This window comes from Enoplosus armatus, chromosome 2, assembly GCF_043641665.1.
Source record: "Enoplosus armatus isolate fEnoArm2 chromosome 2, fEnoArm2.hap1, whole genome shotgun sequence".
In the NCBI taxonomy this organism is placed as follows: Eukaryota; Metazoa; Chordata; class Actinopteri; order Centrarchiformes; family Enoplosidae; genus Enoplosus; species Enoplosus armatus.
The window spans coordinates 13,914,468-13,926,999 of NC_092181.1; the positions used below are offsets into that span (position 1 = coordinate 13,914,468).

The window sequence follows — 12,532 nt, forward strand, 5'->3', positions numbered from 1 at the left end:
TCTATCGCGTCCTGGAGCTGTTCATACATACCTTGCCGGCTTTAGCTACCGACTTCAACACCGCCGCGAGTAGAGAGACTGGAAAAAACGGAAGAAGACTACCGTTCAGTACGAAGGCAACGGTTGGTCAACGCGAGCGGGTCTGTCGACCAACCGCCGCCGACGGCTGACGTATGGTTATGGTGGATTTTTTTTTTGTGCACGAAAAGAGGAGGAGTCTATCTGAGAGCGAAAGAGGACAGCAGTCGGTTGAGTCCGCGAATGCACAACTACACAGTTGTTGTGGCATAGCTCACTAGTTTACCAATTGAATGTTGAAACCCATGGACTGATACCACATCCTGACAGCAACGGAGGTACGCAAAAGGGTCCGGGAGAGTTCCGACAACGGCAGGAGGTGGAGGAGGAGGAGGAGACAGTCTGCTACAGACTGAGACTGAAAATCGCGGGAACATCGCTTGGCGACGCGTAGAGTCGGTGAGTCGTGGTATTGCAACTAGCATGCTAGCCAAGCAGCTCTCACTTGCTACAATTTTGTAGTGCAAATGGATAATATCCTTCTTTGAACTTGGGCGCATGAATATAAATGAAATACATTTGATCATGAATTATAAAACAGATCTCTCTGTTTTTGGTATGTGGATGACAGGGTGAGATTGTAGCGGGCGTAGAAAGCAATGTTAGCTAGCACTCACCTAACATTAGTTACTAGTTTAATGGATAACACATATAACATTTTAATGATAGCAATGTTACTTTTTTCACTTTATGGTAAAATACAACCAGCTCACGTCACTGAAATGTTGTCATTAATGAAAGCGTCCTCACGAGTTTCGGAATTGCGTAAATTGCTTTTATGAAATAATTTAATTAACTAATGGATATGAATTCTGAATGATGTTCTGTTAAATATTACCTTAAGGGAACATTTTCTTATTATACAGGTTAAGTGTCCTTTTGTTTTGTGTAAAACAAATGAACATAGCTGCTTTTAAAGTGTGACGCTATTCTTGTTGCTAAGCTAACATTTACTTGGTTGAAGAATGCTTGTATACAAATTCACACACAAGCATATGAACAAAAAGAAAATAAGGACCCAGTTCTGTGTTTGTTCAAGTATGAGATGCCCTCACACCACTCAGTCTAATGTAATTAATCAAATACTTTTTGATGTAATTCAGTGACTTCCCCATTTAGCAACTGGAAACATACATTTGCGTCTACATTGCGAATGTATTTGTACCTCACTAGTCTCAAAGGTCCAACTAAATCCAGCAACATCCAGCATACTGCAGAGGTCACACTTTGGGGGAGGGGCAAAAATGAAGACAGATTTTGGTGAGATGTTGTCTGACTTGAGATAATAAGTGGTGTAGGTGATAGAAATATGATAAATTAGCTTTGTTACTTTAATTATTGCCCTTGGTAGAGCTTTAATGAAGAGTTTTTGGCTTCTTTTAGATACTTCCACAATTCAAAGAAGATTATTAGAGAGCATCCCCACATTGAAAAGCAACACTAAATTGGGGTCTAAATGGCACAGAATAAAAAATGTGCTGAAGTGAAGAGGAAACTGCTGCATTCCCTACATTGTGCAGTTAAACCCCCCTCTTGGTCTAAAGTGGTACAGCCCAGTAATTTTCCATGCACCACACTGTCCCAGGATGTGGGTGTGGCTTAATGTCAATGGCAATACAAGAGTTTAGCAGTTTTTCATCTTGCCCTGTTCTGGGGGATTTTAAAAGAGAAAAAAAATCTGCATCTTTTTTGATTTAGTGAAGTGATGTACAGATAAGTGGCCAATTGAGTGTTTGCTATATGAACATGAGAGCCACAAGTCAGTAACAGTTTAGGGAATTTGGCAATGTGCAGATTTGGACTATTTCACCATATTCATGATGTGTTTTTAAAAAATGACTCAATTTAGTCCCTACAAAGTGAGCTGTTTCAGGGATACTTTTACCTTTTGGGAACATGGTACAGCCCTGTTTCTACTTTCACCTCCCCCACTTCACCCAGTGGCAGTGCTCACATGGTGCACTTGTCTGTTTTCTTTCTGCTGAAGAGGAAGCAGCCTCGAAAGGCTCCACCTACATTTTTCAAAAGCTTTCCTGTAGATGTTAGAAATGATTTGCTTAGCTTAATTTGTTTACCTCTCATCCAATGCAATCAATGAGAATTTCCTATTGATCATACAACTGCTCAACAATTTGCAGAGCTAGCAACATTCAAATGTATACTAATCAAGAATGTAGGAAAATTTGAGGTTCTGCCTGGCTATAGTTTAAAAATGAGACCTTCAAATGTCCTTCATATGGGGAAAAAGAAGAGTTTATGTGCCTGGTGGTGGCACCTTTTTCCATCCTGGTAGATGTTCGAGAGGAAATGGTTATCTTGACAGATGTTCTGTAGAGTTGGAGTTAACCCTGTCTATATTTTTTACAATTCAAAAATGAAACACACGCCATGGATGACAAATCAGTCATTTCATACAATTTATTATAAGGGTGCTACAGTACAGTAACCCTATATTTACAGACAGAATTGATTAGTTTGTCTGTAATGTAAAAACAGTCTGCAGCGTGTCTCATCTCATCATAATTGAAAATATCTGCCTAATTTTAATGCCATATTTTACAGACTTTGTTGATGTAAATCAATTCGGGAGTGATGGTAAGTTTTTTAAACCATGTCAACTCCATAAGATCCGGTTTCAACCAGTTACAGCCGGTTTCTTTTCTTCAAGCTGAAAATGCGAGTGATAAGAAATATGATCTTAGTTAAGTCTCAAAATACCCCGTGTTTGTTATTCATCATTCATATCTTGCTATGCTGATAATTAGCCTTGTTTAAATTAGTATTTTGCATTTCACACATAGGCCATAATAAATTAGTCAGGCATACATGTTTGTGTGTCTATTTTAGGGGGCCCTATTACACAAATTGTATCCTTATTTGTAATTTTTATGGACTACATTAGTGCTTACAATGTGTATACATGCAACATATGAACAATTCAATCATGTTCGAAGTAAACAATTTATTTGTCATTTAAATATAAACTCCCATTTTAAAGAGAGGTTGGGGCAAGAGCAGATGTCTCACAAATATGTTCAGGCTTGCACATAGATACACCTGTCTCCTCCCACTCCCATTGCCCTGTGCATGTTTCAGTGTGTCTGCACCATTCATTTAGTCGTGGGAGAACGCTGTCTGAATTAACAGCGCTAAGGCAACCCCCTCTGCGCAGTATTGCCCTATTTATCGCTCTTTAGCCCCTTTCAGACATGCACATCGTTATGTAAATGAGAAGGCAAGTTAACATGTTGCTCACATGTCTGCATAAGTGCCCAAGACATGGCGGCAATCTCACTAGGTTGGATCTAGTAAAATGTCTGACACGTGTCTGAATTGCCCTTAGATTAACACGAAGCCCACAGCAGCACAAGGTAAAAAATGCACAGAAAGACGCACGTCGTCTTGTTCGCCTTACCAAGAGCACTTGATAAATTATTACTTAATTATCATTTCCTTTTTGCACAAAGGGAATAAAGTCCGTTTCATAAAACATGAAACATTGTAAGTAAGCCAGTTTTCATTTGTTGAGGAGATTGTTCTCATGTCAAATCAGTCTTTAAAAATTATTTTTTCCTCTTGCAGTGTGAGGACAAAGAAGGAAAAAACAAAAAAACATCCTCCTACAACCACAGCATTAATTGACCAACAGAAAACACTCCTTCATATAATTTATTTACATGTCACCACAGTGGACCGAGTGCTAAGTGCAGCTCTATTGGAAAAAATCCTGTCATGTCTGAATAATGCCAAAAGGAACATTTATTTAATAAACACCTATGTGTGAATTACAAAAAGCCATCACTTTATTAGTCTGCATATGCGAGCGAAAATGAGTGTGTGAATGTGAAAAATGAATTGGCCCCCCGAAGTCACCAAGGAATACACAGATTTGCTAAATTCGCAGGGTCAATGCTGTTAGCAGGCTTCTTAGTTTTTTTCCGAAGCTTTATAAACATTTATTTCAAAAAGACCAATGGGTGTGTTGGTAAATAGCTTACTGTTCATGTCATTTTCCAGCCTGTATAGTCTGTTTACCTATCTCTGGTTTTCTTTTCCATGGAAACTACTGAGTAAGCTCATTTTATTAAAAATTGTGTCGTTAACTTGCAAGATAAACTGACTGGATTTTGTAATTCACGTCAGACGATGGGTTCAGAAATTGCATTTCGGCCAATGCGTTCCGCCTCTTTTGCTCTTTACACGGGCTGTTTAGAACCTTTCCTTAGTTTTTACCTTGCATTTTGATTTGATCACTGGAATGTTTGTGCATTCTGTCTTCAATAAACACCAAATATACCGACTGAGATGTTTGCCGTAAGCTAGCTAGCAACATACAACCCTGTGTGAAGAGTGGATGTGTGTGTGGCAATTGCTTTGCCATTGTGCCATGTCTTAAATGTGCTTTGCTTTCTGTCTGAACACACCATTCGTGTGCTGATTTTGTTTGTTATGGTGGTTTTAAGGCTTAAGCATTCTTGAAACAAAACCATGTCTAAAGACAAAAGTGTTTATACTTATTCCAAATGGCCAAAATTGAAGGCAGGGCAAAAATCCAGCAGTTATAGGCTCTTCCGGGCTGCACGACAATGCCTCCCTGATCTCTTTCCACCCTGGCTTTTGCTGGTCTTTGTAGTCTTAACCCCAAGGCTGACTTGTTCAGAGTTATCTGCAAGCTTGAGCTGCTTGAACAAGTTATCTCAAGCCACACTTTGGCCATACTTTAGAGAGAGATGCTTGTGGTGCAAGGGGTTTCAGAAACCACTGAGGAAGAGCCCACATTGCCCACCACAGCTCTACCAAAAACTCTGGGTGGTGGGTTGGTGTTAATTCCTGGAGACTTGAACCAGCAACTACCTTTCTGGCTTGTAGTTCTGCCAAAGAGTCTAATGTAAGGCAACTGGGTATGGTAGTTCCCCAGCAACAGTTCCTTCGTGTAATGTATAGCAACTGTTCAGTGTGTACGCAAGTAGCAATGTTGGACCATGATTATGACTTACCAAATTCATCTTTGGTGGTAGTTGACAACTTGGCGCCTCAAGCTTTTAGAGTCCCAGTCAGTTGATGTGGCATTCTGAATCTTAGCACAGAATCCTTCCAGTCAATCTAGTCTTACTATTGCATTATCCAAAAATATTTTGCAGTGTAATGTTTTATTGTCCCTGTTGGGGATGCTAATTTAGATTTTTTTCCCCCGACTGATAGCCGACCCTTGTTTACCAATGATTAACCCTTAACCAACAAGAGTCAAATTTAGTATTTAGGATGGATGAATGTCTGTGGCCTATTGATAAATACCAGTAGGTCTACAACAAATGTTTTTGTTTTTCAGAAGGTTTTTAGAAAGGGTTTATTTTTACATGTGCAATAGCAGCATTAACAACAGAACATGAGGATTCACACATAGTAGACTGACTCACATTGAATCCTCTAGCACTGATCGCTGTGTAGAACCTTTAGTAGGTATAACAGCGTAAATCTCCCGTGTAGAATTTTTTTATGAATTAAATGTATAATATATAAATAAATAGCCTAGCAACAGGAGCCAGACTTTTGTAATAGGCTAATCAATCAAAACAGCCAACAGGTAAACAAAACAGAAACTTGTGGTCGCATTTTGGCCAGGCCTACCTCAATCCTGACTCGTGGACAGCTTGTCTACTGATTTTTATTCAGAAATATCAATGTGTCGACATGCTATGGGGTTAGTCTGGTGCGCAGTCCGTTGACTGTGGGACCCGCTGCAGATAATACCCGCTCAGATGGTACTGATGTCCGGGAAACGCCGGGATAGCGCCTCGCTCTGGAAGCGTGTCTGAATACTTTTCCACCGGTCAAGAGTATCCAATGAGGGGGGATTGTCTCTCATACAGGTGTCCACCTCTGCCTCTGGGTCATTAGCTTGATGACGGGTGCTGTAGTCGTCTCCCAGGAGCAACATCGTGGCTATTATATAATTTTTCTTTAACTGTTTTAATTGGTCAAAATTCGTATTGTCGGTTAACGGTTAAACGATTCATTATCAACATCCCTAGCTGTCAGAAATCTCTACTAGAGCTGGTGTTAAGGTTACATGTCAACATTGTCTTGCTGGCATTATCATGGGTTTCCTTGAACCATCAAGTTTAAGCAGCTGTAAGGGCTGTGGCATACTCGATTAGAACTAGTTTCTACGATGTGTTGTCCGACCATGTGGGAAAAATGTGTTCATGGTTGTTCCAAACACCCACACTGTAAGATGTAGTGAAAAGCCGGTTGTCATAGTGATCGGGGAGATGCAACGTTGTTTAAATATGGGTAAAACAGTGCACATTTTCAGACATAAGTTTCAACCCTGGTTCCTTTCTCACCACTGCTTAACTGGCCTATGACGACGTGAAGTGGGTGTGGATGTCTGATTTTATGTACTTCCATAGTGATGTTCCGTGACACAGTAAATTAGGCTCTTACTAGCCACTAACTGCGCCGGCCCCTCTGCACACCACCCCCACACTACACAAATGCATTATCTCGCTCTCCTTCGTTGGTTGGGTATTGCATCTTTGGGTACTTGTATTGGTCAGTTGTTGACTCCCTGAAGCTGAAATAAAACCTTTGCCACAGACAAATCTGTAGCTGGCTCGTGAGGAAGAACATGATTAGCTTAATCTTGAAGCATGTCTGCGTACAAAGTGGTGCGGTCATGGTGCTGCCAATCGCCAGAAGGCAGAGGAATGCAATTGTCGTGCCGGAGTAGAGTGTTTGAACATGGTTTGGAGGTAGGAAGAAGCAGTACCCTTAACTTCCTTGTAGGCCAACAGAGTATTAAACTGGATGCGAGCTGCAACAGGGAGCCAGTGTAGTTAACAGAGAAGTAGAGTGGTGTGGCCTAGCTCCAGGTGGGAGGTCAGGTGTCCGAAGCGGCTCCCATAGACTTAAGGAGGGAGTTGCAGTAGTCAAGAACCTGACAAGAACCTGCATGAGCACCTGGACCGTTTCACTTGGATAAAGGGGCGAATTCTCCTGATATTGTACAGGATGAATCTACATGAACGGTTTACTGCTCTGATGTTTGCTGAGAACAACAGGTTGTCATAGGGTAACACCCAGTTTGCTGTCCAAGTTGGCATCACCACAGTATTGTTACTGGTGATAGACAGGTCTCGGAACAGGCATTCTTTTGTCTTGAAGGAACACAAGTGTGGTCTTGTTTAGGTGGTGCCTTGGTATTCACTGCCAGGAAAGCAGTGATATGAGCTTACACCTAAGCGTCAGATGAGCGTAATGAGAATAGTAAGGCGTTGTCAGCATAGCAATGGTAGGAGCTCAAATTCGCGGAATTTACGGTGGTAAAAAATAACTAATGGAACCAGCAGCTCATTTTCATTTTGCAACTCTGTAGTCACGCGATAAAACTATCCTATGTAAAGAAACAATATGCTAAAGCAAAATTTGGATATTTTGATTTATCCATGCAAGGCAACTCACGCTAGTTAAGTTAGCTTGCTTTTTATACTACGGTTACCTGCAAGAGCACCAGTCACAGCTCCAGTTGGTTGGGGTTGTCCAGTGTAGAGCTTGAGAAAGAAGTTAAAATCCTCGAATTGTCGATTTTGGAAATCTTCAGAACAACCCTCTAGGGCTTTACGTAAAACGCTGTGATATCTCTTAAAATGAATGGCCAACAAAAGTCTCCATCTCAAGAAATTTTCTTAAAGATAATTGTAAAACTATGAAAAATACAGGATAACAATTCCAATGTTGTTGTTCTATTTGTCAGTGGTGCCTAAAATGATTGAGGACTGGTGTAGCCTGGCCAATCTCAGAACCCATCGGCTTTCGTCTGACGACAATTTAGCCGGCCACTGTTTCGGGGCTTCCAGTGTAGCAAGCGGATATCCAGATAACAACGGGCTAAGGCTTCCTCTTCCATGCACTGATCTTTGTTTGCGGTCTGATTAGCAATCTTGGAACGCACCGGCTATCATCTGACTACGATTTGAATGCAGATACATTTAAAAAAAAGTTAGTAAAAAGCTAATCTCTAGGGTTCCAAGATTGATAAAAAGCTAAATCGTCTTTAGACGATAGCTGATGGGTTCCGAGATTGCATTTTGGCCAATGCGTTCCACCTCTTTTGCTCTCCACATGGACTGTTTACTGGCATGCAACTAAAACAAGATTGGACTACAAATGGAAACCAGAACGCTTCTGATACCAAAATCTGGTCCTTGCCTACAGATTCTACATTCACATGCGGATATGTGTTCATATTATAGCCTAGCTTACTAGTGATATAGTTGGTAACATAACTTCCACATAAAAGGTTGCAAATGTAAGGAAAAGGTCACAGTCTGAACCTTTTATAATTATTTAATATTACTGTAGAACATGGTAGTCCCACAATACACTATACAATAAATTAACATTCACCGAGTGTTGCAGGTTAAATACAGAATACAAAATGCAACCCCTTGCAGATCAAAATAAATCTTAACACCTCAAGAGAACAAACAAGCAGGGAGAAAAGCAGCAATATTTTTTAACTAAATAGAGTAACAAGATACAGTCACAAGCAGGCAAAGTCAGCCGTGTTCATGAAAAAAAGGGATATTTTTTCCTGCTGTAACTGTGTACAGCAGCAGCAGCCATTTTGTGCTGTAGCATTCACTGCAAGCAATCTATCAAAGGGAAAGGAGTGGGGGTGGGGAAAGTGTCGAGCAGGCTAGCTTGTTGACTAATCCAAATCATTAAGCTCAGGAAATATTTGTTGTTTGTGATGCTGTTATGTTTTTCACAGATAACAATCTGTATTTTTCCTCATAGCTACCTTCTCCTCATGCCTAAATGTGTGTTTTTGGCTGAGAGGAAAACAGCAGCTTATAGCATTGGATTTATCCTTCCATAAAAACATCTTGCTTTTCATGTAACAAACTTCTGAGAAATGTGCCATGTTTATACATGAATATAGATGAGTTATTGCTACAGAGAAAGAAATATCTTATTTTTTATTTTTGATCAAATAGCTCAAGGAGAATGAGCTGCTCTTTCAGGGCCAGGGTTGGACTTTCTACCAATTTAGGAGAACTAGAATTCACTAAGACTTTTCCTGTTCAACATAGGCTAATCTAGTTTTGAATGTCTAACTACAGAGCTTGGATCGTTTTGTTAATTTGTCATTCACCTCTCGGGCTCCCTCTCTTGTAGGACACCCCTCTGCTGCAATGGTTTAGTCCATGCTTGGCTGTAAACTCCAGACAAGAGCAGACTGCAGGTGTGGGGGAGGGGTGCTGGCGCTCTCTGTGAGGCTGTAGACCTCAGTTCTGACTATGTGGTGCTAGCTATAGCTTATGCGATCTATCTTAAACTGTGGTTACTCCAAAGATGGTCTTTAGGTTGTCAGACTTTTACCAGAAAAAGGCGACTTAAGGGACCCTAGATTACCTTGATTTCGCACCTTGTTTTTTTGTTTATTCTGTAGGATGCCAGTCAATGTTCATTGGCTTTTTTTGTAGCCATGACATGAGCCTCCTTCAGGAGTGCATGGCTAAAGAATAAGCAACATGTGCTTGCTTGATTCACATGGAAACTGCCCACCCCCACCCCCACCCCATCCCTATTTTTCTTCCCTTTTTTCCTTCTACCCAGCTCTTGCTAGTCCCCACTCATTTTAAAGAAAATAAATCCCGCGTACAATGTTTGGGCAATGGTAGGCTAAGAAGCAGTGCTTTTAGACCATTGGTGAACGGGTTTGAGAATAGCTGTCTTTTAGACAGTAGTATTTTGGCATGTGTGAATTGTTCACCCTTACGTTCTGTCCTTGTCATTTTTCTACTTAAAACATTTCACTGAATCTCACAGGTCTAAAATAAAGGACAGATTCACTAATTTAATTGCTAAGATGAATCAGTGTGTACGGTAGAATGTTTTATTGGAATTGATTATTGAATACCCATCTGAATGGATGGAAAATTGGATACAAATAGACATACATGAAGGAATGTCACAGGAAAGCTGAATAGTCAGCTGCTGCTTAGAATAACTCCAAGTCTTGGCTCCATGTGGTTTCCTGTTTGTCGAATAGCAGCAAACATAAAACTGTCTGATCTTATGGGAAAGTACGAAAAGAGAATGTAGTAGGTGGTAGATGGTACATGTTTGACTGTGTTCAGTTTTCTGCAGGCCATGAGTGAGCTTAATATGATGTGCAATGTGAAGCAAATGGAAGCAATTCCACTTCACCAGGATATTCAAATGCATGATTAATATTTACTTTGCCTGGCACTTCACTTTGTTCGTGTGTGTATATCAATTGCAATTGAATGATTGATCTTGTTGCACGAATTTGCTAGCACTTGCTAGCATATCTAGAATGTATTATCACAGTTAAAGTCCTGTATTAGTTAATGTTTCTCTTGGAAATATTGGAAAATGATTACATCTATTTTAACAAAATTTTAATACCTTATATGTACAGCCCTGAACATTATGATATTAAAGTACAATAATCACACTGTATCTTTCTATGTATCCATTTAGCAGTTCATTCGTATTGCTTGTGGGATTTCACATTTAAGTGCATTCATCAGAACATTTTCTATACCTCTTGCCTAGTTCAGGGTCGTGACAGACCGGACCCTCTCCTTGAATGCATTGGGCGAGAGTCAGGGTACCTTCTTGTACAGGTCGTCAGCCTGTGACAGAGCTAACATCTTGACAGATGAACACATCCACACTCACCTCTCTGGGGTATTCAGTGTTTCCAGTCCCCCTTACTTGTCTTTGGACTGCGATGGGAAATTAGAGCTCCCAGAGGAAACGCAAAAAAGGGTAGAACATACAAACTCCATAGAGAGGCCCAATGTGACTAAATCTAGGAGTTGATTACATGGAGGAGCTGTACATTGCCCAACGCAGACACCCTTCCTGATCACACAATCACTGCAAGTAACCAGGAGGTTTTTGGTAAAAATCGGTTAGCAAAGGAATATCAATGGTGACTAGACTAGACTAGACCATAATAACATTTTTCAGCCTGAACAATGTAAAAGTAAAGGTACAAATGAAATTAGTAAGTATAATAATAATAATAGGGATGCAAGGAGGATCCAAATAGGAAATACAAACAGCATTTTAACAACTTACACAGCAAGTGAATGTTACTTCAACCATTTGCAAACAGTTAAAACCGAATAAAACACAGACTGGTGTAACAGCCACATTAGTAAGCTACCTGCTTTTGGAGAATCGTACGAAATTAGCTTTGCTGTCTTTTAGCTAAATACTGTAGTAGGTCCATTCAACTAATATTAAATGTCTTGTTGAGAATTATGCACATAGGAGTTACTTTAATTGACGTGGCGCTGCCGTAACATGATAAGATGTTATGCAAGATATAACAGGCTCTAAGGGCTCTGTGTGGCTGCGCACAGCAGACCAGGTGGCCATTTTGAGTTTCAGTGAATCCAGATGCAGGCAGTGAGGGTGGGGGAGGGGAAGACTGCGCACTGTGCGCAGTAATGTTGGAATGCAGGCTCTGCTCTCACTGGCTGACATCTTTTTTCCACTTAGTATTTAGCTTCCATAGAAAATGTCTAACATTACATAGCTGTTAGCATTTTTTAGTGTTTGTTTAATTAGAAATTAAGACCAATAATAGCCTCTGTGACAAACAGAGACAGCTAGGTGTCAGGTTTACTGGCATATTGGTTAAAGCACTAACTGCACCCTGAAGGAGAAAAAGCATTATTTTATTACCCAGTTATCTATACTTCGTCTTCATAAAACATTTAGGAGTACAGCTCTTAACTCGTGAGGTGAAAAACATGGAACCAAAGGGTTTTGTTAACTCTTTAGTCATACCTTAGGGTGTTGCTAAACAGTGAGCACAACAAATTTGGGCTGTTTACAACAACAGTGAAACTCTAAACCAGGATCTAGGGGTGATCACTATGACATATAGAGATAACATTATTTGAAATCATTCAATCAAATTTGCTGCTTTAGAAGCAAGTTTTTACTCAGTTTTCCCTCAAGGAATGGGTATGGAGATTTCTGCAGATACACAGTACTTGTTTTTTGTTTTTTTTTAGGAGGCGGGGTTTGATATAGGATCTGCTCATGCCTGTGCTCAGCATGCTGCTCGCAGCAGCGCTGGTGGCCATTTTGTGTTTCTGCAGTAGCAGCAAGGAGGGCTGGGCAAAGAACGCACTGCAAGGTTTCATTTACTCTCAAAACAGGGCTTTTGATGAAGACAGGTGAAGGTTGCACATGAAAGTTCATTGTAATTACGAATGACATTTCCAGCTTACTTCTTCAATAATACATTTCTCTGTCTGTTTTGAGTCTCAACTAGTCAAATCAAAACTAGTTAATATACACTAGTTTGTGAAGAATCCATTGGTGCAAACTTCAATGAAGGAAATAATAATGTACAAAGTATAATTTAGTTTTTATGTGGGTGTTCTTTGTTCCTCTT

General features: G+C 40.2%; 1 protein-coding gene across 3 annotated transcripts in view; it reads left to right on the forward strand.

Annotated features, from left to right (window-relative positions):
- The first annotated feature begins 247 nt into the window (after window positions 1-247).
- atf7ip (activating transcription factor 7 interacting protein) overlaps window positions 248-12,532 on the forward strand; it is a 28,704-nt gene continuing 16,419 nt past the window's right edge. For all 3 annotated transcript variants that reach the window (XM_070923873.1, XM_070923891.1, XM_070923882.1), the window contains exon 1: window positions 248-477. The gene's annotated coding sequence lies outside the window, so the exon portion shown is untranslated. The remainder of the gene's footprint in view (window positions 478-12,532) is intronic.